This window comes from Notothenia rossii (assembly GCF_949606895.1).
Source record: "Notothenia rossii genome assembly, chromosome: 12".
NCBI lineage: Eukaryota > Metazoa > Chordata > Actinopteri > Perciformes > Nototheniidae > Notothenia > Notothenia rossii.
The window spans coordinates 9,026,384-9,052,538 of NC_136911.1; the positions used below are offsets into that span (position 1 = coordinate 9,026,384).

General features: G+C 41.5%; 1 long non-coding RNA gene across 6 annotated transcripts in view; it reads right to left on the bottom strand.

Moving 5' to 3' along the window:
- LOC307026720 overlaps window positions 1-14,505 on the bottom strand; it is a 197,170-nt gene extending 182,665 nt beyond the window's left edge. For 4 of the 6 annotated variants that reach the window (XR_013804434.1, XR_013804435.1, XR_013804436.1 and 1 more), the window contains exon 1: window positions 13,594-14,505. This is a non-coding gene — a long non-coding RNA (uncharacterized lncRNA). The remainder of the gene's footprint in view (window positions 1-13,593) is intronic. The other 2 variants (XR_013804438.1, XR_013804439.1) reach the window with 2 other exon arrangements.
- Window positions 14,506-26,155: the final 11,650 nt, after the last annotated feature.

The following is a 26,155-nucleotide window of genomic DNA, read 5'->3' on the forward strand; positions in this document are numbered from 1 at the left end:
CTCCTCCTCTTTTCTTCCCTCCCTCTTCCCAGATTCCTGACATACAGATGTGAGTTTAGAACGGAATTACAGTACTTTTCATGCGATGGTGGTATAGTGGTGAGCATAGCTGCCTTCCAAGCAGTTGACCCGGGTTCGATTCCCGGCCATCGCAGTATTTTGCTCAAAGGCATTTCATGTCTGTATGGCAGCATGGGGATCTCTGCACTCACTGGCCACTTTATTAGGTACACATGCTCCACTGCTCGTTTCAGCGTAAATATCCAATAAGCCAATCACACGGCAGCAACTCAATGTATTTACGCATGTTAACATGGTCAAGATGACCTGGTGAAGTTCAAACAGAGCATCAAAATGGGGAAGAAAGGCGATTTAAGTGACTTTGAATGTGGCATATTTGTTGGTGCCACACGGGCTGGTCTGAGTATTTCAGAAACTGCTGATCCACCATCTCTGGGTTTAGAGGGGAATAGTCCGAAAAAGAGAAAATATCCAATGAGCGGCTGTTCACTGGGCGAAAATTCCTTGTTGATGCCAGAGGTCAGAGGATAATGGCCGGACTGGTTCAAGACGATAGAAAGGCAACAGTAACTCTAATTACCACTAGTAACAACCAAGGTATGCAGAAAACCATCTCTGAACGTGCAACATGTGGAACCTTGACGCAGATGGGCTACAGCAGCAGAAGACCACACCGAGTGCCACTCCTGTCAGCTAACCTGACTCTGGTTTATTTATTAGACCCTCCAGAAAAACGCGATTCTGCGATCTCAGGATTTACCGCATAATCAGCCAAATGGCGCAGATTTTTAAAAGGACGCATATTTATCAAAAGGCCGCATAATCCCCGCATTTTTTCCACACAAAGTTGAGAGAAAAAAAAGTTAACTCGTCTTGATGTGACGTCATCAGCTCGCGCATCACAGAATCTAAACAACACTGTATAGAGTGAACGTGTGGCGCTCACACGATAGAGAAAACACCAAGATGAAAAAATCTAATCCTTCTCATTTACCGACGAACATTTCTACTAAAGACCGGGCAAAAAGTGGGGGGAAACTATTCTGCACCCCGTGCAACTGTGTGTTGGAGTATAAGAGAAAATCGACAGTGACGACCCACTTTGATTCATTCAAACATTCGAAAATGCTTTCTGCTGCTGCGGACAAGAAAGCCATTCAACTCACGTTCACCGAGGCATCAACCTCCAAAACCCTTTCGAGGGCTACAAGAAACGAAGTGAGTAGCTTACAAGATTGAAGCTGGTCAGATAACGAACAAGTAAATGAAAACAGAATGAGGCGGAGAAGTGTGTGTGTGTGTGTGTGTGTGTGTGTGTGTGTGTGTGTGTGTGTGTGTGTGATTAGAATAGCCCAATTGCATTTACAATAAATAAACATTGAATGTGTTTAATTGAATAGTAAAGGGGTTTAACGTTAGTGGCAGGTTGTGTGTGAGAGAGAATAAATAAGACAGCCCAATATTTAAATAAATTGTTATTCTTTTCCCCCGCATATTTCGCAACTTCAGGCAATTTCCCTGCATAAAATCACATAAAAACCCCACATGTTTAATCGCATAATCAAGGATTTTTGCCCGCGTTTTTCTGGAGGGTCTAATTTATGGACAGGGGTGTAGTTTTTAAAAATTGATGATTGATAAAGGAATTTGCACATGTATGTCAGCAACATAAAACATAACATAACCAACTCAGCACTAGAAAAGCAATGAGAGTTGGTCACTAGCAGTTTAGAGTGTGACAACATCTGGAAAAGAAATGCAAATAGTGCGCTTTATTTGAATTTCATTAGCAATCGGTAGTGGAACATAAACACAGACAGAGCTGTTTTTATCCTCATGGAGGTGTTCACCTTTATGCCAGCCCAACAAGTGTTTTGAATATAGAAAGAATGTAGGAAACTCCCACCTATTCAACCCCAGGATAAAATAATTGTGAAAGCTATGTTTCCATGTGGTGAGTTATACAAGTTAGGGTTAGTTGTTCATATGGGCCTATATAACAGTTCAGTTGTTTAAATGACTGGTTTGAGGTATTGCAGAGTTAACAGCTTTCACCGAGAACAGAATGAAACTTCTTCCTTCTCTTGCTGATGTACCTCCTCTTCTTCTCCACTCCTCCTCTTTTCTTCCCAGATTCCTGACATACAGATGTGAGTTTAGAACGGAATTACAGTACTTTTCATGCGATGGTGGTATAGTGGTGAGCATAGCTGCCTTCCAAGCAGTTGACCCGGGTTCGATTCCCGGCCATCGCAGTATTTTGCTCAAAGGCATTTCATGTCTGTATGGCAGCATGGGGATCTCTCCACTCACTGGCCACTTTATTTAGGTACACATGCTCCACTGCTCGTTTAAGCGCAAATATCGAATAAGCCAATCACACGGCAGCAACTCAATGTATTTAGGCATGTTGACATGGTCAAGATGACCAGAGGCCTGTACTACAAAGCTGGTTCTACCTAACCTGGATATGTTTGAGTTAGCCGGTTGGCCTAATCCAAAGAATACGCGCTCTCGCTAAACGGTACTACGAAGCGGGTTATCAAGTGGATCGGTCAAGCCAGCCGTGTCTTCTCTAGTTAGGTGCGCGTTCACATGAAAGGGGTGGTATTTGGAGCATTCGACCAATCACAAACATGGAGAAGCGTACTGACAGCGCAGCGCCATACTTCCTGAATGAAAAGTCAACTATAATATTAGACAAATATGAAGACGTTAAACTTTAAACATCCGTGACTTAAACGCTTTATCCAGGATCAAAGCAACATAGTTGCACCTGCAAGGTGAATACAGCTGGTAAAAGAAAAAGTGTTTGAATGCGTACATTAACAGGTTTATGATATCACTGCCCCGTCTAAGATACGAGTGGATTTGACTTTAATTACATTTGTCTCGAGTGTTTCGTCAACTTAATGTGTTGCTTAAAATAATACTTCTGCATACAGTATGTGACACTGTAAGTGTTGCACGACCAGATACGGCCCAGCTGACTCAGATAAGGAAATGATACATTATGATGTGATATGCCGCGGACTGTACTTAATGTTACTCTGATCCGGTTACTTATGTTGTGGCAGATATTTAAGTAAGCTGTCTTAACACTAATGTTATAATAGTCAGATTGCTCTGAAGATGGGAGGTGATATTCTATTAATGTTCACGTAAACACAGTCGGTGATTTTTGCCGGCCGTCTTTCCTGCAACGGCAGCTTTTCTGTATTTCCTTTCTCCTGTAATATGACTTGATCGCTTTAAACTCCGCACACTGAGCTCTGATTGGTAAGCAGGCAGTGCTTTCACTGAGTTGAGCTCTTAGCCTGCAACATAACCTGCTCCGGGGCAGGTTAGCCACACAGCATAAGTTACCATGGAGATCTAGCCTGCTAAAAAGAGAACCAGCTTCGTAGGACCGGAAACCCAGAGTTTTCCCTGAAGTTAGCCAGCTAAGCGAAAATCCTGCTTCGTAGTATACCCCCCTGGTGAAGTTCAAACAGAGCATCAGAATGGGGAAGAAAGGCGATTTAAGTGACTTTGAATGTGGCATATTTGTTGGTGCCAGACGGGCTGGTCTGAGTATTTCAGAAACTGCTGATCCACCATCTCTAGGGTTTAGAGGGGAATGGTCCGAAAAAGAGAAAATATCCAATGAGCAGCTGTTCACTGGGCGAAAATTCCTTGTTGATGCCAGAGGTCAGAGGATAATGGCCGGACTGGTTCAAGATGATAGAAAGGCAACAGTAACTCTAATTACCACGAGTAACAACCAAGGTATGCAGAAAACCATCTCTGAACGTGCAAGATGTGGAACCTTGACACAGATGGGCGACAGCAGCAGAAGACCTCACCGGATGACACTCCTGTCAGCTAACCTGACTGGTTTATTTATGGACAGGGGTGCAGTTTTTAAAAATTGATGATTGATAAATGAATTTGCACATGTATATCAGCAACATAAAACATAACATAACCAACTCAGCACTAGAAAAGCCATGAGAGTTGGTCACTAGCAGTTTAGAGAGTGACAACATCTGGAAAAGAAATGCAAATAGTGCGCTGTATTTGAATTTCATTAGCAATCGGTAGTGGAACATAAACACAGACAGAGCTGTTTTTATCCTCATGGAGGTGTTCATCTTTATGCCAGCCCAACAAGTGTTTGGAATATAGAAAGAATGTAGGAAACTCCCACCTATTCAACCCCAGGATAAAATAATTGTGAAAGCTATGTTTCCATGTGGTGAGTTATACAAGTTAGGGCTAGTTGTTCATATGGGCCTATATAACAGTTCAGTTGTTTAAATGACTGGTTTGAGGTATTGCAGAGTTAACAGCTTTCACCGAGAACAGAATGAAACTTCTTCCTTCTCTTGCTGATGTACCTCCTCTTCTTCTCCACTCCTCCTCTTTTCTTCCCTCCCTCTTCCCAGATTCCTGACATACAGATGTGAGTTTAGAACAGAATTATAGTACTTGCCATGCGATGGTGGTATAGTGGTGAGCATAGCTGCCTTCCAAGCAGTTGACCCGGGTTCGATTCCCGGCAATCGCAACTGTTTTATTCAAGGAAAGTAAATCTAGAAGCTTTCATACACATTGTAGTTGGTTTGATGTCTATTTAGCAGCGCTGCAAACTCTCCCTTCACACATTTGTTTAGTCTACAAACAACTCCTTTTATTTATCATGCTTTGAAACTGTGAGGTCTGATTTACACCATCTTATTTTACTATCAAACACACTAAGATCAGACAGTCAAGTTATACAGTAATGAAACAAGTTGTAACCCTCTATTAACTTTCAAACTTTTCTAGCTCCAGGGCATTCAGTGTCAGGAAGGGTTTTGGTTTAGTGCTTCTACGAATGGACCAGTCCTTACTCCTGTAAAGACAGAAGCTAGGTTCAAAGAGTGTGCAGCATATCCCTGTAATTCCAGCTCAGTGGTAGCAGGTTTGTGGATCTAGCAGGTGTGGGAGGGGCATATATGGAGATAAGATGGAAAACTGTTCAATTGGGCTATTTGCATTTTGCGTCAGGTTTGAGTTATTGCAGAGTTAACAGTTATTACAGAGCACAGAATTAGACTTCTTCCTTCTCTTGCTGCTGTACCTCACCCTCTTCACTCCTCTTTTCTTCCCTCCCTCTTCCCAAATTCCTGACATACAGATGTGTGTTTAGAGTGGAATTATATTGCTTTTCATGCGATGGTGGTATAGTGGTGAGCATAGCTGCCTTCCAAGCAGTTGACCCGGGTTCGATTCCCGGCCATCGCAGAACTTATGTTCAAGGGAAGTTGATTTATATGCCAACATTCATACTATAGGTTTTTTGATGACTATTTTGAAGCACTGCAAACTCTCCCTTCACACATGTGTTTAGTCTACAGTACACAAAACTTGTTTTGTTTATCATGCTTTGAAACTGTGAGGTCTGATTTACATCGTCTCATTTTACTATCAAACACATGAAGAGCAGACAGTCAAGTTATACAGTAATGAACACGTTGTAACCCTCTTCGCATCTTTACTGTCTTGAATGAAATCTCTGTCTCCAAACTTTATTCAACTCCTAAATTAAAGCAGAGGGCTTTGAGAGCCATGGTCTCTTAGCAAACTATTTGTCCACATTGTGAAAGTAGTTTTTTAACTTTATATATAAATGTTCAGTCAGTTGTTTACATGACTTATTGCAGAGTTATTAAACCCCATTGTAAGTTCAGCCTCGCAGCCGGGTTACAGCGCAGAAGTGCGCCGCATTTGCGCATGACTGATGTGCAACAACATGTGACTCCTCTGTCTTCTTTTGGTCGCTTGTTGGCAGACCCTTCACGCAATAGCAGAGCGAACAGGTACAGGAGGCAGATTTCCCGTTAGCCGGTAATTACCGGACTATGACCGGTAAAATATGCTGCAGACCGGCAAATCTAAATCTCTCCGGTCAAAGTGTCCGCTGACGAATCGACACGCAGCTCTGCATAATCACATGCAGCGGTGAGCGGAACAAAACACACACTTCAGGTTACAATAGCACACGTAGCTATTTTAATTACCTCTCAAACTACCTAAACTAGTTATAGATATGTTTAGTTTTACTGTCGGGTCACTCATTACTGATCCGCGAGCTGCATGACACCGACGGGCTCTCAGGAGAGGGAGAGAGGGCTCAGTTTATTATTCCTGTGTTATTGTAAATTACTGTACACTTTTGAATAGTTAATCTACTATAATTAGTTTGTTTAATATTGAATCATATCAATTTGTTTTAAAGCTCAATAAATAACAAAGAAGACCTTTGACCGGCACTGTTCAAATTTTGTCCGGAAGATTTCAACTTTAACGGACATGTTGACCGGCGAAAAAATATTCTAACGGGAACTCTGACAGGAGGCATAGAGCGAGGGATCATTGTCCACTAGTCGTGCTCGCGGATGTATACAAAAATATACGATGGCGGCCGTTAATAGGCTATACGTGGGCCGCCCGCCCAAGTAAAGTCTATGTTTTGAAGTGAGAAGTTGTCCGTCAGCCGAAAACTCTCAGGTTCTCCACTACACAAGTCACCCAAATCAGCGTTAAAAAAGCGGGAGGCGCCGAAAAGCGACTAATTTGCATCACTGGTAATTGCACTGTTGAGGTTTTTCATTACATAACTACACCGTAGTTGTATTATGACAATAAACCTTTGAATCTTGTGTGGGGAAGTCAGTGTGTGTTTCTGTTATTGTCAGGCTGTTAAACATAGTGGTGCCACATCTACACACAGACATTTCAACAGTAAGAGGTTGTCGTGGCCGAGTGGTTAAGGCGATGGACTAGAAATCCATTGGGGTTTCCCCGCGCAGGTTCAAATCCTGCCGACAACGTGAAAACCTTTTCATTGCTCAACATTAGGGTTGAGGTTGAATTGTCAGTTTTGGAAGGTTTCTAAAAGAGTGAAATGACCCAGAAGTACCTACGTGGTAGCCATGATAACAGCTGTTAAATTCTCTAGATATGGGGTGGGGAACCTTTTTTTCTCTCAAGGGCCATTTCAATTTATACAACATCCTCCGAGGGCTGTACAAAATATTGAACTCAACCTCTTGTTATAAAAACTAAAATCACACACACACCATTCATTTCGCCTTTCTTTCATGCTGTGCAAAGAAAAAGCAACCTCTTAATCCAGATATCTTTCCATGACTCGCGCATGCATACATGGTTGTTGCATGACCACCAAAACAGAAAGATGTTTTTTAATGTTGAAGTTAAAAGCATCAATCTGGTGCACTTTGAGAGCAAAATTAAGAGATGTATGGATGGATACATCTCTCAACACCCACATGAAACAGAACTGTAAACAGATTTACTTTTTCTTTATGGATATTTTATAAATTACTCCCCTTTTAGCTGTATTCTTGTTTAATAACTTTTTTATACCGTCATAGTATTTTATACCTGTTATTCCTTTATTCTCACATTTTTTCTAACTATAATGATCATATAAAGATGTGCCTCACTGCAAATGTACCTTACTGGTTGTAGAAAAAGCTTCTTATATTCGTTAGCATAGCTAGCTAACCAGATGCTAATAACAACAAAGTTATTGACTGTATGATCATTATGACAGATGAACAGATCGCCACTGGGCTTACAACTAAAAGACACAACCACGCAAAAACTGCGGCATGTGTACGGCTCCTTATGTATTATGTAATGGTTACCGCAATTTTTGAAGTGCCGGAGCGGCGTTCCAGAACTACACTCCTGTCAGACGAGACATATACCACGTGATGACACATTAGACTTGTGTTGTGTTCAAGGACCTGACCGTGGCCAGGAAAAACAGGCAATTTTGTTTATTTGCGTGTGTTTATAAATTACCTCGAGTGCCATATCAAATGGTCTCGTGGACCGTATACGGCCCGGAGGGCGGAGGTTCCCCCACCGGCGCCAGGCCTCAGATTTTTTGAGACCAAATATCATATTTAGATTTTTTTTTTTTTTTACATATAATTGTAACGCAATACATGATTGTCACTAAAAGTCTTGTCTCTACATTACAATAAAATGTGAAAAATAATTGATTAATTAATATGAATACAAATTCAAGTTAGTATCTATTATAGGCATAAAAAGACAGAAATGTATAATTCTTTCTTCAATAGAAATGTTTCTTCTGTGCGTAAAGTGTCCAAACCGGGCTTTTCTGGATAAGCGCATTTTTTAAAAACATAGTCATTGTCCATGCCGGTTTCAGTTGGATTATTTGTCACAGTTGCTCCGATCAGATCGGTCTCCTCCATTTTGTAGATTATTTACGACTTTTGAATCCACATAAACACATCGGCAAAATCCGGCTTACTTTGAGCATGTGTTTTAAACAGTTTAATCCCTTTGTGAATTGTTTCCACTTGCGCCGTCCTTTAATTTCTTCATACAGCGGGAATCCAAATGAATGAATCCTGAGTCCAATAACCATCAAAGTCACTCCAATAGTGCTCCTTAAATTACGCTTTCAGCCTCCTTTAACAAAATACACACATTCATGCAGTTTGTTACAGTAGTTGTAGCATTTTGAGACTTTGAAACTTTAATTACCGCTGTTGTATTATTGCTACAAAAACATTATATCGCAGTCTTAGTGTCGCCAACTCGTTTCTAATATGCAAAAAGACAAACAAATGCATCTATGATGTATTTTCGATCAGACGAGATCTCTCTCTCCCCCGTCTGTGTGCGAGGGGGCGGGGCAGTTTACACACACGCAGCAGCTACATGCAGCAACACACAGCAGAGATGGCGGAGAGAACGCGCTCTGAGGTGTGGTTAAACTGTACCCGTCTCGATGTGGACAATGCTCGTTGCCAAAAGTGCAATAACGGCCCCTACACACGGCGGCGTGCGTTGTCGCTTGCCGGCGGGGGGGGGGCTGAAACTCGACCAACAACCAATCACATGAATCTCCCGCCCCAGACACACAAGCACGCGGTTTGATTGGCTAGAGCTTGTACTGGCATATGATTCGATAGGCTAACGCCTCCGTCGAGGCGTCAAAAGTAGAACAATGCTCTACTTTTGCAGCGAGCACCTCGAGAGAAGCTACGCTTTGCTCCCACAATGCAGTTCGGCGAATCGTGAAACTCGACCAACAACCAATAACATGAATCTCCCGCCCCAGACACACAAGCACGCGGTTTGAATGGCTAGAGCTTGTACTGGCATATGATTCGATAGGCTGACGCCTCCGTCGAGGCTTCAAAAGTAGAACAATGCTCTACTTTTGCAGCGAGCACCGCGAGAGAAGCTACGCTTTGCTCCCACAATGCAGTTCGGCGAATCGTGACGTCACCCCATTCAAAGTGAATGGGCTGAAGCGTTAACACACGCCGCCGTGTGTAGGGGCCTTAAAGAGCAACTTGCAGGTTTTTTTTTTACTAAATGTATGCTTAACTTTGCCTGAAAATTACAACTAAAAATGTTAATGCAGGATTTGATATGTTTTACAAGACATAAGGGCAGGAATTCAGAGGAAAAGGAGCCGTTTTGAGCTCTGCTACTAAAAACTGCTTTTTTTTAAACGTCATACGTCAAACGCGTCATATTACGTCACATGGGGAGCAACTTTCTCGGACTCGTTCTCTGCCCAATCCGCGGTAGTAGTTTGTAGTTGGTTTGAGCGGTTGTGATTTAGTGAGCTGGTATTTTTCCGGTAATTTTACATTGCATTTCACCATTTGTAATCATGGTGAGCTTGTGTTTGTGCAGGTTGCACAAACTCGAGCCTGTCAGGACATCGAGTCCACAGTTTCCCTCACGGGAAAAAGGACCGGAGGATACACCGATGGGTCCTCCACGGTCCTCCAGGACTCCTTCGTGGATGCATTTCCGGGAACAGAGATGTTTCAAAGAGTCGTGGCGCACGGCCGGACTTATCTCAGCCAATGTAAGCTCTGCATGCATCCCCTGGATTTTATTCAATCAGCTGTGCACCCTCCCCGACTACACACCTGCTTTCCATCAAGCCATTTACAACGGCATTTCAACGGAGGCTCCACTACCTTTCTCCGCCAGATCATCAAGTATCAGCCGTATCTCGCGTCTCCCCTCCGGTACACAGCACCGTAGTGTGGAGTTGCATTAGGTAACGCGAGATAAGGCTGATACTTGCGCATTAGTTTCTGTTATGGATCAGTATCAACAGTCCTGCCAGTAACGTTACTATATTATCAATACTACTTTAGTTATAGCCTGATATATGATAGCTAACTTTACAATGTTGTGATGTGACTGACGTTAGTTAACATTAACTGTAGCTAATGCCGGTCACTCACCAAGACAGAGCTCTGCTCTGTTCTCCACTGGTTCTCCTCACACCAAAGCTCCATTTCTCTCCGATGGCCGTAATTTTTTCTAATCCTTGGCTGCTCCTGGTCTCTTGGACGCATAGCATAATTATAATCATATGCATTCGAATATATATTTTCAACCTCTTCTGTGTCAAAACTAGCATTGTGATCCATGTTTATTCATACGTTAGACCGGCCGCTCTCCCCCATGTTACGTCACACGCGGGAGGTCACGTGCGGAGGCTTTTTTATGCGGAAGTGAAAATGTCTTACTAAAACGACGCCAGATGTCCCTGTAGTGTATATTTCTGTATATTTTTTGGAAAATACAGTGTATTGATCATTTTCCTACACATTTATTCACTGGTGTCTCTAACCTGCAAGTTGCTCTTTAAGAGTTTAGCATGTAAGAGCGGTAACATTGTCTAAACATTTAGCAAAAGTGCACCACATTCAGACGGAGGAATGCACTGGGTTCGACTGTCTTTCTAGTAGCTCTGTAGCCCCATCCACGAGTAACGTTTCCACGTCAGGTATTATGTATGCTAGCAGCAACACACAGAGTTAACTCAATGATACAAACATGGGTTAATGATTAGAGGTAACAGAGTTACTCTTTATTTTGTTAAAGTTTCAGCTATTCTGTTTACAGTTCTGTCATCAGATTATTTAATACGATTTGTTAAAACACTGTTGTTTCTTTTGATGTGAAATATTATTTATTTAATTTAAATAAAAAGCAATGTTAATTTTGTTCAAAATGTGTTTAGTTAAATGTAATAATATATGTATTTTTGAATCAAGTATTCATCTTTATTGTCTTCATTGTTACTTTCCACATGCCTAAAACAACCTCAAGCTAAATCTAAAAGTTGATAAATAAGAGCGCTTGAGAAATTGTGCAAGGCATAATAGTCAGAATAGTCGATTTATCGTTTCATTAATCGATAGATTAATCGATTATCAAATTAGTCGTTTGTTGCAGCCCTAGACAACAATAGGCTTCACTTACATTTTTTATTTCAATTCCAACCTTTGTAAAATAAAAAGGTTGGAATTGAAATAAAACAAATATATTTGTGTCTGTTTATAATGCCCACAATAAACAAGGCCATATTAGAGCACAGTGTAAAGTATCTAAGTGCGCTTACAGTAGTTTGCTGTACAGAACATTTTAGTTTCCCCACGGCAGGTGAATATTAGTAACTTCCGCTGGCCCATCAAGCAGCGAAGTCTCTTTTCCTAAGTCCAGATTAATGTTTATAACCACTATTCCTGAACCCCCTTGTCATTCTCTCAAAGGTTAAGGAACAGTGATTATGAAAAGATTTAAGTTAGATCTATATGGTGCAATTTGAGATTTTACAATTACCCCTGTCTCCACTGTTTTTACACTAAAACCTGCCTGCTTGACCAGAGTCCAATCACACAGTCTTTGTCCAATACATGTCCTGCATTGCTACAGCTGCCCAACTGCTTCACTGTTTGCAAAAGTAAATACATAAAATATGCATTAAAAACTTTACTTTCTATACCCTGATTTACAAAGAACATAGGCTACTGACTTCCTGATACATTTCCATAGGAATAAATAATCAGAACAGAAATTAACATTTCTAAACGATGCCATTTCAAATGCATAACTTCTATTTGTAACGTATCTTTCCTGAAAAACTGTGGTATTATCACTTTTATTGAGATAAAATATATTCATTATGTAAAACGCATATTTGTGAATGAACACCAATGTGTGGATCCATGAGGATTAGCTCCGTGGCTGATCAACTTACAAAAAGCACATGATGACAATGTTTTTAGAATTTCTAACACTGGGGGGGGGGGGGGGGGGTATTCGGCTAACGCGACCACTGCTCCCAAGCCCTGTTGTTGCCAATAAGGTTTGTTAGACCCAAGTCTTCCTGCCAATTCAGAGTGTGCCGCTGCCCGGTGTAATTAAAATGTACCGCCGCGCGCAGCAAAGACACACAGCTGCTGCCCAGCCGCAGCACCGGAAATGGAACTGCTGGGAGAAAAACTGACTGTCAGAGATGTAACGTTATCTTTGATAATATTTCGTCTCATTTTTCGTCAACGAAAGTAAAGAGATATTTTGGCATAGTTTTTATTTAGTAAACTACATTTTCGTCTCGTCACTTTTCGTCAACGATATTGCATGATGATTTCGTTACAGTTATTGTTTACTGCCGTCGTTGCAGTCTCGTCATAGTCTCGTTTACGTCATGGAAAAAAGGTCGTTGACGAACATATTTCGTCATAGTTTTCGTCAACGAAATTAACACTACCTCACATCAACAGGCGTAGACAGATCATCCAATTATCCTGAGCTAATTTACTGAATAAACCAACTCACATCTCAATACTGTAGTTCAAAACCGCGGTACCTGCTCCTGAGCTCCTGAGCTATTTTTAGAATGCGCACGCTACGTTCGTTGTCGCGTTCGCGCGCGTCCACCTGGGCAGGCTGTGTGTGTCCTTCTCCCGTGACGATAACGGCTTGCGGTTAACAAATAATAATAAACGAATTTGAAACTTGGGGGGGGACAAACGGGCAGACAGCAGAGCCCTGGGCAAGCAGATTTGTTTGACTTTTTTACACTTTGTTGTTCTCCTCCTTTCCTCCCACTCTTGTCTCTGATTGTGAGCGTGAGTGTGCATTCGTGTGTGTGTGAGCCCCGCCCTTCAGAAACAGAGCGGAGGGAGAATGTGAATACGCAAAGCAGTGGACACTGAAACATGAACACATTGGATAAATAACATGGCGTTTAGTTTATTTAATAAAAGAGCACATGTTCAATGTGAAAAGTGACCGTAGATAGATTACTTCAGTTGAAATGTGGTGCTATATATATATTTTTTTTTAACTAAAAAAACAAAATAAAAACACCTTGAATTTCAGGCAGGGCGCGGGGCTCCGTTGGCAGGGTGCAGCGCCCCGCCAAGACAATGGTAGGGGAAACACTGCTGTCTCTAGGTTCACTTTTTATTTGTATATGTTTCAACACTGTAGCTGTTTCCACCTTTCTTGCTGTGAGAGTTAGGGGGGAAACAATGTTGTTATGACACATTGCTGAGCCAGCCTCGTGGTAAATTACTAAATGGCCCGCAAGCCCAAAATGTAGTTCACTTTCCCTAAATCCTGCAATTAATGTGTAGATGTTCATATTCTTTCTAGTGTGCGTGGCGTGCCACAATTTCCTGTCTAAGGAGGGAGAAAGTATGGTTGACTCACCCGCGAGGCCTTAGATGTCTCCTGAAATGGGGAGCAGGCCACTCCTACGTGGCCATCTTGTTAGTAGATCCGTTGGTCGAACGCAACAGTGTCCATATTCTCCGTAGGTGAATGTATTTCCTCTGGCGTCAGGTTAAAAGCAACAAAAAGTCCAACGTGTTCTGTAAATGTCACAGGTGCAACTCATTTAGGCTCATGAGTCAGCCCCGTTGGTCTCCCCAAAATATGTGCGATGTCAGCATTGAACTTGCCTATCACCTGACTAAAACCCCGCCCCCAGTCTTGTCACCATAGGGAACCGCAGTGACGCGTCGTAAAACCCGGAAGTAAACTTCTTCCGGTTCCTTCGCGAAAAACCAATGCAAATTCTCCATAGGATTTTGGAAAATAGCTCGAAATAAGGTCTGTGGTTGACACACATTTAAGAGAGGGATCACGTTTTGTTCAGCCGGATAATCTCCACATGTCAACCCTACTTTTATAATTTTTGAATCATAAATCTAGTCGCCAAAAGTGAAATGCTAACGTTATGCTATAAACGAACTACAAGCCAGTACAGCAGCAGGGTCGCACGACTTCAACGTCACGCCAACTTAAGATCGTTTCAACTGACTTGCACTGAAACTGCACTTTGAACACTTTAAATATATTAACATTTTAAACTGTATACCCCGGTTATCTAGGCCCGCTTTGTTTAATGTATACCACGTTTATCTAGGCCCTTTTTGTTTTATGTATACATGTCACACTGTGGGAAACGATATTTCGATATTTCTGGATGTATAACACATGTAGAATTTTTGACAATAAAGCTGAATTTGACTTTTGCGTGCTTGCATATTTTAACAAAGCTTTTCATTTTAGCCACACTGAATTTAACTAGAAGTCATGGCTGTGTCAATTACCAGTCTGATATCGTTTTACAAAGATGACAAGAAGAGTGTAGATAGAGGAGAGAACCACTACAAGTCAGGACACGTTACAGTGCAGCCTATGTGAAGGTGTGCTTACCGGTGTTGTCAGGGCTAGCATGAGGGACAAGGTTTATAGTGTCGGTGAGTAGTGATAGCAAGAGTACCGTTAACCTTTTAAGACCGAGTTAATTTATTCACATTAATTCCCATCAACAAATCAATTGTATGTGTCACATGAAATCTTTATTAGGCAAGGCAAGGCAAGTTTATTTATATAGCACTTTTCAACACAAGGCAATTCAAAGTGCTTTACAAAAAAAAATGAAAGACATTAAGAAAATGGCATTTAAAATCAGTCATTAAAAAGAAAAGCTAATAAAAGAAACATTAAAAGAAAAATACATGGATAAAAGTTACAGTGCAGTCTAAGATATGAATAGTTCAATTAAGAGCAGCGACAAAAAGAAAAGTCTTCAGCCTGGATTTAAAAGTAGTAAGTTGCAGCGGACCTGCAGGTTTCTGGGAGTTTGTTCCAGATATTTGGAGCATAATAACTGTACGCTGCTTTACCATGTTTAGTTCTGACTCTGGGGACAGAAAGCTGACCAGTCCCTGAAGACCTGAGAGATCTGGATGGTTCATCCTTTAGCAGGAGGTCAGAAATGCATTTTGGTCCTAAACCATTCAGTGCTTTATAAACAGCAGCAGTATTTTTGAAATCTATTCTTTGACACACAGGAAGCTAGTGTAAAGACTTCAGAACTGGAGCGATGTGATACACTTTCTTAGTGTTGGTAAGGACTCGAGCAGCGGTGTTCTGAATCAGCTGCAGCTTTCTAATAGATTTTTTAGTGAGACCTGTGAAGACACCATTGCAGTAGTCCAGTCTACTGAAGATAAAAGCATGGACACGTTTTTCCAAATCCTGCTGTGACATTAGTCTTTTAATCCTAGATATGTTCTTTAGGTGATAGTAAGCTGATTTAGTAACTGTTTTAATGTGACTGTTGAAACCAATAACTCATTTAACCCGCTGACAAGAGAGCCCACCTCCGAAGATCGTGACTGGCTGAGGGACAGACTCGGGGGCAGGTTCTCAGGAATTTCTTGGCTTCTCTCCCCCGAGCCAGAAGAGGAACACTACAGCTTGGAAACACTTACTGTTCCTGAAATTATCAAATCTGTTGGGCATCAGGGACCTGAGGCAATTGTGGCAAGCATGGCATTGTCTGAAGAGCAACAGAGGGCAATTCAGGTGGCTACCACTGGTCAGTGAACCAACCCAAACTGGCATTTGTTCAGGAAAGGAAGGTTGACTGCCAGCAACTTTGGAGCTGTCCTGAGGTCGAAGCGTGTGACTGCTTCCTTTATTGCCAGGGTGCTAGGGCAACAACAGGCCCTTGATGGTGTTTTGTCTGTACAGTGGGGGACTATGAATGAATGTGAGGGCGTCAGGGCATTCACCACTGCAACTCAGATGCAGGTCCATGAGTCAGATTTGTGGCTCTCCCTATCAGGATTGTTGGGGGCATCTCCGGATGGTCTGGTAGGGTCTTCCGCTGTGCTGGATGTAAAGTGTCCCTACGGAGCCAGGGAAATGACAATTAGTGAAGCATTGCAAATCAAGGGCTTCTTTGTCAGTAAGGAAGGAGAAACATTCAGCCTGCGTGAGGAACATCCTTACTGGCACCAAGTGCAAGGTCAGCTTCACCTCACTGCAAGGAAGAAGAAATAAAAAAATTGTGAATTGTTTTTAATTTACATTTACTCGCCTTTGCAATGTTGTGGTTGTTAGAGTGTTAGGTTTCCTGTCAGCTCATCTGTTGGGAAGATATAAAATATAGTTTCATGGAAGTCACACCGTCACATATACTGTAAGAGCGTTAAGACATACAGTACATAGGCTAAAACAAAACATCTAAAGATATAACCTTGCACTTTGATAAGTCTCTTGAACATTTTCACTATTTTGACATTTTTATAGATGAAAATTGAACGAAATAAATAAATGGTAGATTAATCCATATTGAAAATAGGTCCCCAGTGGGATCACTGCTGATGTGTTTAATGTCGTAGAACAAAACGTCAATTACCTCTTAAATTTGTGTCAACCACAGACCTTATTTCGAGCTATTTTCCAAAACCCTATGGAAAAAATGCATTGCTTTTTGAGGAAGGAACCGGAAGTGCTAAAAATGCTAACTTACTTCCGGGTTTTACGACGCGTCACTGCGGTTCTCTATTACAATTATAAATAATAAAACGTTGTCGTAGATGTAGAGATAATGTTGCAGGTAGCCAACAAACAGGCTTAGTGAACAATTGACCAATGTTTTGAATAATTCAGTATTTGTAACGAAATCTGTGTTATGATTTTCTACTCCCCATCTACTATTATTTGTTAACCCTACTACTGTGTTGATTAGATAGATACACACTCATACCACAAGGGCCCTTTCTCATTTCTCTAACTCCCCTCCTCGACTCCCCTCCTCGACTCCTATCCTCGAGACTTAGTCCCGCCCACAGTAGATGCGAGCGGAGGAGCCGAGGAGGGGAACCGAGGAAAGAGGAGGGGAAGCAGCAGACGGTTAGAGAAATGAGAACTCCTCTCCTCTGAGCGGTCATTTTAAAGAGACGTCCATTAATGATGACAGGAGGCACAGCAGCACATCTGTCTGATGGACAGATGTGTTCATGACGACTTATATATTTGATTCATTCACAGTGCGGTATAATGAGACAATAACAGGCTACAGATGCGGACACACACACACATATATATATATATGTATATTTATATAAATACAATTTCAGAATCAAACAGAGCACTGTCATAATAACGTAACACAATCAGAGACTGGATATATCTACCACACACACCTACGCCACACACACGCATACAGCTTCTAAAACAGGCTACAGCCGTTGTGTATTATATTATGTGAAGCACTAAATAGTTTTAGAAAAATATCGACTCTTTGTTTGTAGATATCTACTAAACTAAAGAAAATAAAGAGAGTAGGCCTGTTATACTGAGTGATATATATTATACACACTGCTCTGCTTTCTGCACGGACCTCACAGCTGTTCTCTCTGTAAACATCGCGTCGCGATGAAAGCAGTTAATAAAATAATATCCAGGGGATGCATGCAGAGCTGTCATTGGCTGAGATAAGTCCGGCCGTGCGCCACGACTCTTTGAAACATCTCTGTTCCCGAAAATGCATCCACGAAGGAGCCGTGGAGGACCGTGGAGGACCCATCAGTGTATCCTCGGTTATAACTCCTCCAGAGAGCCTCCTTGACGCTCGATCCTCGGTCCTCGAAGTGCGTTTAGAGAAATGAGATGTCCTTCAACATCGCGCGCTGAAATTCATTTCTGGGTCACTACCGGAGGACCGAGGAGTCGAGGAGGGGGATTTGATGAAATGAGAAAGGGCCAAGGTGTCGCCACATAGTTGTGATCTAACAAAACATGGTACCAGGAGTAAACTAGAGAATGCAATTCCTGAAGAAATTGCCAGTGGGAATGCTTTATGCTGAAAAGCTGACACTAAACTGCTATGCTGAAATGTAATGTGTAAGAAGAAAGTGAAGAATTTAGATTGAAATTACACATGAACACTGGGGGCTTGAATGTTTGATGAGAGAAGAAAAGAAAGTAAAAAGGCTCGGAAAAGCAGCAGAATATTTGAACTGCAAACTTCTTAACAAAATTGATGACGAATGATCTGTCGCCATGGCAACGGGATTTGATGACACCCCATAATACGCTTAGATGCGTTGATGGCTGCATCGTTACCAAACCTGTGAAGTTTTGGGGCGTTTGGAGCATTTTTACTGCAAGACAGACTGAACCTATCTACCAAAATATGTGATGTTTGGATACATTGTTGATGAGTTATTAGCATTTTTTTCTAAGCCCCGCCTTTTTGCGAGTACGTTTTGATTAATGGCGGCAATATTTATCGTCTGAACATGCTAATTTTCTACGGGAATTTGTCTGACCCTCCACCGATGCTATATAAGAAGTTTGGTGTTGAAAAACTGAAAATTGAAATTTAAGTGAATATTTAACTGTTTATGTAAATTATGCTAAGTATTTTTTTTTAAATGTAGGCGAAGCTTAGGGTTCCAAGAGGATTATTTGTAGAACAGGTCTGACCGGATATGTGTGCAACATTTCAGGTCATTTGGAGTTACGGTGCGAATTTGTAAATTTATTACGAAATGGGATTTTGATAGGTGGTGATAGCGAGCAAGTTGGAATATTTTAACCGATTGACTCCAGAATGTTGCAATTTTTACCGGTCCTGGCGTCTGTGCAAAATTATACAACTTTTGAAGTATCCTAAAGCCCTCAAAAACAGGAAAAATAGTGACTAATAATAAGAAAAATAATAATACCACCAATAACAATAGGTTCCTCGCACTTCGTGCTAGGACGCCGTCGGGTCCTAGCGCTCCATGCTCGGGCCCTAATAACTACCACACAAGGTTGCACTATGGTTTGAGTACTTATCTTATTGCTAATGTACAGAGGTGGGAAGTAACTGAGTAGATTTACGGCCCCTACACACGGCGGCGTGCGTTGAAGCTTGCCGGCGGGCATGTCTGACGTTCGACCAACAACCAATCACATGAATCTCCCGCCCCGGACACACAAGCAGCGGTTTGATTGGCTAGAGCTTATACTGGCATATGATTCGATTGGCTGACGCTTCCGTCAAAGCTTCAAAAGTAGAACATTGCTCTACTTTTGAAGCGAGCAACGCGAGCAAAGCTACACTTTGCTCCCACAATGCAGTTCGGCGAAGCGTAACGTCACCCCATTCAAAGTGAATGGGCAGAAGCGTTGAAGCTTCAACGCACGCCGCCGTGTGTATGGGCCGTTACTCAATTAGGCTACTCTACTTAAAGGTGGGGTAGATAAGTTTGAGAAACCGGTTTGAGATACAATTTTTGTTATATTCCATGGAATGCTCTTAACATGCTTTGTCAAAAAATCCATACAAAAATGTCATCTGTGGAAGCCGTAGTACTGTAAAATGCACAACCAATCATTTTGGCCGGCCCGGCTAAAATAACTGAATGGCCTACCTGCCTGTCAGCCTTCCATCTGTGCACAAACTTATCTTGTTCCCTCATTGGTCATGTGCGCGTTTATGTGTGTTGGAGGAGGGGCTCTGTAAGGAAGTGACCGACCTCTGCAGCTCATCCAGAATGCAGCGGCTCGTCTGGTCTTCAACCTTCCTAAATTCTCCCACACTGGCTTCCGGTAACTGCTAGAATCCACTTCAAGAAACTGGTACTTTCGTACCATGCTGCGAATGGATCAGGCCCTTCCTACATCCAGGATATCGTTAAACTGTACACCCCAGCACGTGCACTTCGCTCTGCATCGGCCAAACAGCTCGCTGCACCCGCACTGCGAGGGAGACCCAAGTTCCCATCAGCAAAAACACGTGGGTTTGTTATCCTGGCTCCAAAATAGTGGAATGAGCTCCTCATTGAAATGAGGACAGCAGAAAGCTTACACATCTTCCGGCGCAGACTGAAAACTCATCTCTTTCGACTCCACTTCGAGCGATAGAATTATTAACAAAGCACTTATATACTAATAAAGAACTGGCTTATCTAAAGCCAGTTGAGTAGCACTTGAAATGTTTTGGCTCTATGAAACCTGATGTACTTATATGATTCTGTTTTCTTCAAGTTTGTATTTTGTTTGTCGAACGCACTTATGGTAAGTCGCTTTGGATAAAAGCGTCAGCTAAATGCAATGTAAAAGTGGCAGATCTTTTCCGGCTGTGTATTTTCTAATTCTTGCGCACTCAAGCTGTTTTCTCCAAAATTACCTACCCCACCTTTATTAAGTAACATTTTGAGATACTTGTACTTTACTTGAGCAATTCCATTTGAGGCTACTTTGTACTTCTACCCCATTACAATTCAGAGGTCAATATTTAACTTTTACCACTGCATTTATTTAATGCCTTTAGTCACTTTGCAAATTTGCATTAATGATGAGAAATATAATCAACACTTAAAGGTGGGGTATGTAATTTATTTCAGAAATACTTTTTGTTATATTCCATGGAATGCTCTTAACATCCCGATAGCAATGAATATTAAATGCTTTGACAATAAATACATACAAAAATGTCATCTGTGGAAGCCGTATCGCTGTAAAAAGCACGACCAATCATCTTAGCCGGCCCGGCTAAAATAACTGGATGGCCTACCTGCCTGTCAGCCTTCCATCTGTGCACAACTTATCTCGTGCCCTCATTGGTCGTGTGCGCGTTCGTGTGTGTTGGAGGAGGGGCTCTGTAAGGAAGTGGCAGAAGTTTTCCGGTTGTGTATTTTCAAATTCTAGCGCACTCGAGCTGGTTTCTCCAAAATTACCTACCCCACCTTTAAATAAGACTTTAGTTACACCTGGAGTAAATCCAAAGGCTACCCTTCAGTAGTCAAATTGATTAAAACTAGATATACCTTTACCAGCTTTGATAAACACAATTAATACATGAATAATTATAATCAAGTCATATGATATAATGGTGAAATGGACCAATATTCATAATAAGTACTTTACTTGTAACAAAGTATTTCTACACTCTGGTACTTCTACTTTTACTAGATCTGAGTACTTCTCCCACCTCTGTTTATGTACAGAGCAGGTTCAAATAATATTGTTGTTGGCAAAGCCTGTGTTTTGTCTATCACTAACTACATGTTGGCCCTGTGACATCAGTTTTGGTATTTCAACTAGAAAATGTTAACCTCACTGTTATTATGTTTGCGTCATTCAATTCAGACCCATTTAAAACTGGGATAAAAGTGAACTGATAGCTGTTTCCATGTAGTTAGTTATACAAGCTAAGGTCAGCTGCTCACATTCGACTATATAATAGTTCAGCTAATAATTTTAATAACTTGTTTGAGTAATTTCTCTTTCCTTGTGTAAATGGATCAGTGAATAATTTGAGGTTGTACCTTTCTTTTTGTTAGACGTCGTCAGTGAAAACACAACATCTGTGTTTTACTGCTGTTTCTTCTCTGCTTCTCCTGAAAGAAAATGTATGAAATCTCTGTCTACAAATGTAACTCAACTATAGGTTCCTTTCCTAAAAAGGAACTGAGGGCTTCCAGATTCATGATCTCTTAATGTACTATTTCTCCACTGTGTGATAGTAGTTTTTCTTTCTTTGTCATTCACTTTAATATCTATAAATGTTCAGTCAAGTTAATGTAATGACTGGTTTGAGTTATCCTTAAGTATACAGTGTCTACAGAGCACAGAGTTTCCCTTCTTCTCTGTCAGACCGACCTCCCCTTCTCCACTCCTCCTTTTTTTCTCCCTCCCCTTCTACTGGAATTCCTGACACACAGATGAGACTTTGCAGTGGAACATACTGATTTTGTGAGCGATGGTGGTATAGTGGTAAGCATAGCTGCCTTCCAAGCAGTTGACCCGGGTTCGATTCCCGGCCATCGCAACTCTTTTGCTCAAAGGCAGTAGATATTGAAGTCTATGTAACAGTTGTTGTTGATTAGATGTCTAAGGCAGTGCGTTAAACTCTGCACTCACAGCCTATTTTCATTCCTTACACAACTACTTTTGATCAATCTTTGAAAAAATGACGTCTGAGTTTACACTGTGGATCATCTGCCTTCACCAACTTGGACACAAAAAAACTCATGTTAGGATGCTGCTTATACACTTTAGCTCAGCATGCAAACCGTCATCCCCCAGCAGTAGGTTTGTAAACTAACAAATATTGAACTCAGCCCCTCTCTCTGCAACTGGTTGCTGGACTTCCTCACTGTCAGACAGCAATCTGTACAGGTCGGCGACAACACATAGGATACAATCACGCTGAGTACAGGGGCCCCCAAGGATGTGTGCTCAGCCCCCTGCTCTACACCCTGCTGACCCACGACTGCACACCCACCTACAGCTCCAACTACTTCCTTAAGTTTGCGGATGACAGAACTTTGGTGGGTCTCATCAGCAACAACGACGAGACCAACTACAGCAGTGGTTCTCAAACTTTTTCTGTCATTCCCCACTTTGAACAGGTGGGCTTTTTCAAGCCCCCACCTGTTCCTCATCGCTCCAATAAAATGGTAGGCCAAGCTTAAAATTGTCTAATGTATCGTTCTATAACAGGGGTCTCCAACCTTTTTCAGGATGAGAGCTACTTTCACAAAATAAAACTTTTACTCCTCTTTTTAGTTTTTTTGCACTGTATATATTTAGCACATTTGAACATTATTATATGCTTACCTTTAACCTTTGAGTGATGTTTGGGTCTGTGGGACCCGTTTTCAATGTTTACTAAAAGAACATGTATGCAATTTAATTATATTAACCTTCTTCATTTGGGGGTGGACCTCACCTCCTTTAGGGGGGTCCGGGGGCATGCACCCCCGGGAAGATTTTTTTTTTAATGTTGAAGTGAAATGCTTCAATCTGGTGCACTTTGAGCAAAAAATGAATTTATGGATACAGCTCTCAACACAGTGAAAGGGAGCTGTATACTTTTCAATAATCCAAACATCTTTAGAATATGATCAAAATCAATAACAAATCATTTAAACTTGTTTGTTATTATCTTATGTTACCTAGTTAGCATTCTTTCTTTATGCATATTTTACTAATCACTCCCCTTTTCAACTTTTTTATTTTTCTTTACTGTCCTATAGCACACATTGGAATGATTTCTTATTTTTTTCACCTAGCCTATATTAAATAGATAAATGTGTGTTCTCACTAGCTCTCTCGCTCTCACTCTCTCTCTCTCTCTGTCTCGCTCGCTCACAGAGGCTGTGTACTCCTCCGTGGCGATGACGGCTTGCGTTAAAAAATTATAATAAACATAGGCCTATTTGTAAAGAGGGGGGACACAAACGGGATTTCGAAAAGTGTCACGGTTAAACTCCTTGTGAAGTGGTGAGGTGCCGCTCCACATTGCTTTTCTTCCTGACTGCAAGGCTGTAAATGATTTTGGTTTCAGTTGTGTGTGTGTGAGCAGGCTCGGATTGGCCATCGGGAGATTCGGGACTTTGCCCGTTGGGCTGCTGCCTTTGGTGGGACGCTGGCTCTGACATAGGTGGGCCCCGGACTTTCAAAGTGCCGCTGCGCCGGTACCGCACCTGCCGCCGCAAACACCTGCCGTTGCGAGTCTCCGGCTGTAATAGGCCCACGAGGACCCAGGTACGATTCCGGCCTGAGGTCCAAAAAAAATAAAATAATAATAATAAATACATTTAAAAAAATGTAAAACTCCCGTTCATCGTGTCCATTCGTGACCCACCTATCACATCTCTGCGCCCCATCAGTGGGGCGCGCCCCACACTTTGAGAAACGCTGCACTATAGGAAGGGGGTGAAACCAGCTGGCCTCGTGTTGCAAAAATATTGTTTTTTAGTATTTCTATGTGTCTACGTTTGATTATGTATCGAAGACTGATCTCCAGACTGTTAGCAGCAATGTGTATGTCTGATTATTGCATGCTATTGGATACAATTATAAGTTTATCATGTTTGCATTACTTACCTCCCGCTTTATTTGTACATATTAAAGCTTTTGCGATGGTCGGGAATCGATAGATGGGAGGCTGAAAAGGGAAAATGACAAGGGTATTTTCATGAATAGGAATATCACATCATTCTGTTGTTTTCCTCCTGTGTGTCTGTTAATGCCAAATTGTCATCCTTTGTGTTTTAAAACCTTTACATTATTTCATTCTCTATTTACTACTGCTTTATTTACTTATATTTACTTTATTTAACAAAATATTATTTCCTTTATTTACTTCTACCTTATTTTGTTACTTATATATTATATGTTTTGTACGAAATAATCTGCTTTGTTTCTGTTGTTTACAATAAAGATGTTTTCTTGATTAATATCTACATGTCTCATTCATAAGTAAATTATTTATACTACATGGTCCATATCTTAAATATAAATAATACCTTCGGAGTTTTTCTTTTGAAGGTAATAAATACATATAAACACAATAACAGGACATTAGGATTCAAAGACTTTGCCCCAACCGGGTGTCGAACCTGATAACAGAAGAAATATCAGCTGGCTAAAACAGTGGTTCAGCACCATGGACACCATCAGTAATGCTGCGATTTTATTGGCTGTCACTCTATGCCACCTAAGCACGTCTTGCCTCTGCGGTCTCTCCTCCAGTACACAGCACCGTAGTGTGGAGATGCATTAGGTAACGCGAGATACGGCTGATACTTGCGCATTAGTTTCTGTTATGGATCAGTATCAACAGTCCTGCCAGTAACGTTACTATATTATCAATGCTACTTTAGTTATAGCCTGATATATGATAGCTAACTTTACAATGTTGTGATGTGACGTTAGCTAACATTCTGTAGGCAACGGCGGTCACTCACCAAGATAGCTGCCCAGTTCTCCACTGGTTCTCCTCACACCACAGCTCAATTTCTCTCCGATGGCCGTTATTTCTTCTAATCCTTGGCTGCTCCTGGTCTCTTGGACGCCTAGCAGGCTCATAATTATAAGGTTGTGGTCCGTCGTATGCATTCGAATATTCATGTTCAACTTCTTCTGTGTCTTCTGTGTTGAAACTAGCCGTGGGATCCATGTTTATTAATACGTTACACCGGCCGCTCTCCCCCTTGTGTCCCCCGTGTTACGTCACACGCGGGAGGTCACGTGCCGAGGCTTTTTTATGCGGAAGTGAACATTTCTTACAAAAACGACGCCAGATGTCACTGTAGTGTATATTTCTGTATATTTTTTTTGAAAATCTAGTGTATTAATCATTTTCCTACACATTTATTCACAGGTTTCTTTAACCTGGAAGTTGCTCTTTAACATCCCGATAGCAATGAATATCTTAAGTGCTTTGACAAAAAATCCATAAAAAAACGTCATCTGTGGAAGCCGTAATACTGTAAAAAGCACGACCAATCATTTTAGCTGCCCCGGCTAAAATAACTGGATGGCATACCTGCCTGTCAGCTTTCCATCCGTGCACAAATTATCTCGTGCCCTCATTGGTCATGTGTGCGTTCGTGTGCGTTCGTGTGTGTTGGAGGAGGGGCTCTGTAAGGAAGTGGCAGATTTCTTCGGGCCGTGTATTTTCAAATTCTAGCGCACTCTAGCTGGTTTCTCCAAAATTACCTACCCCACCTTTAACTCTCAATGCTGCAAAGTCATACCTCCACTGTATGATTCTAACCCACATTGAATACTGTTTGACAAACTGGTCGTTTGTCTTTGCCACAAACCTAAGACCCATAGAGCAGCTGTACAAGAGAGCTATCAAGGTGTTTAACAGAAAGCCACATTCATACCACCACTGTACCATCCTTGAAAAACACAATTTCTTGAGTGTTGACTATTTTAAGTCTTTTAAAAGTATGTGCTTTATTTATAAATGTTTACATGGACTGCCCCACCCCCACCAGCCAGTTTTTGAAATGTGTCCAGTATTATGTAAGCAACAAAAAGCATAGTAGGGGCCCTTTAGAGCAAAGACACCCTGATATAAACATTTGGACAGTACCTCTCACTCAATAATGAACCAATTATACATTTGGGGTTGACAAAGAATGAAGTTTCTCTTTTAAAATACATACATTAT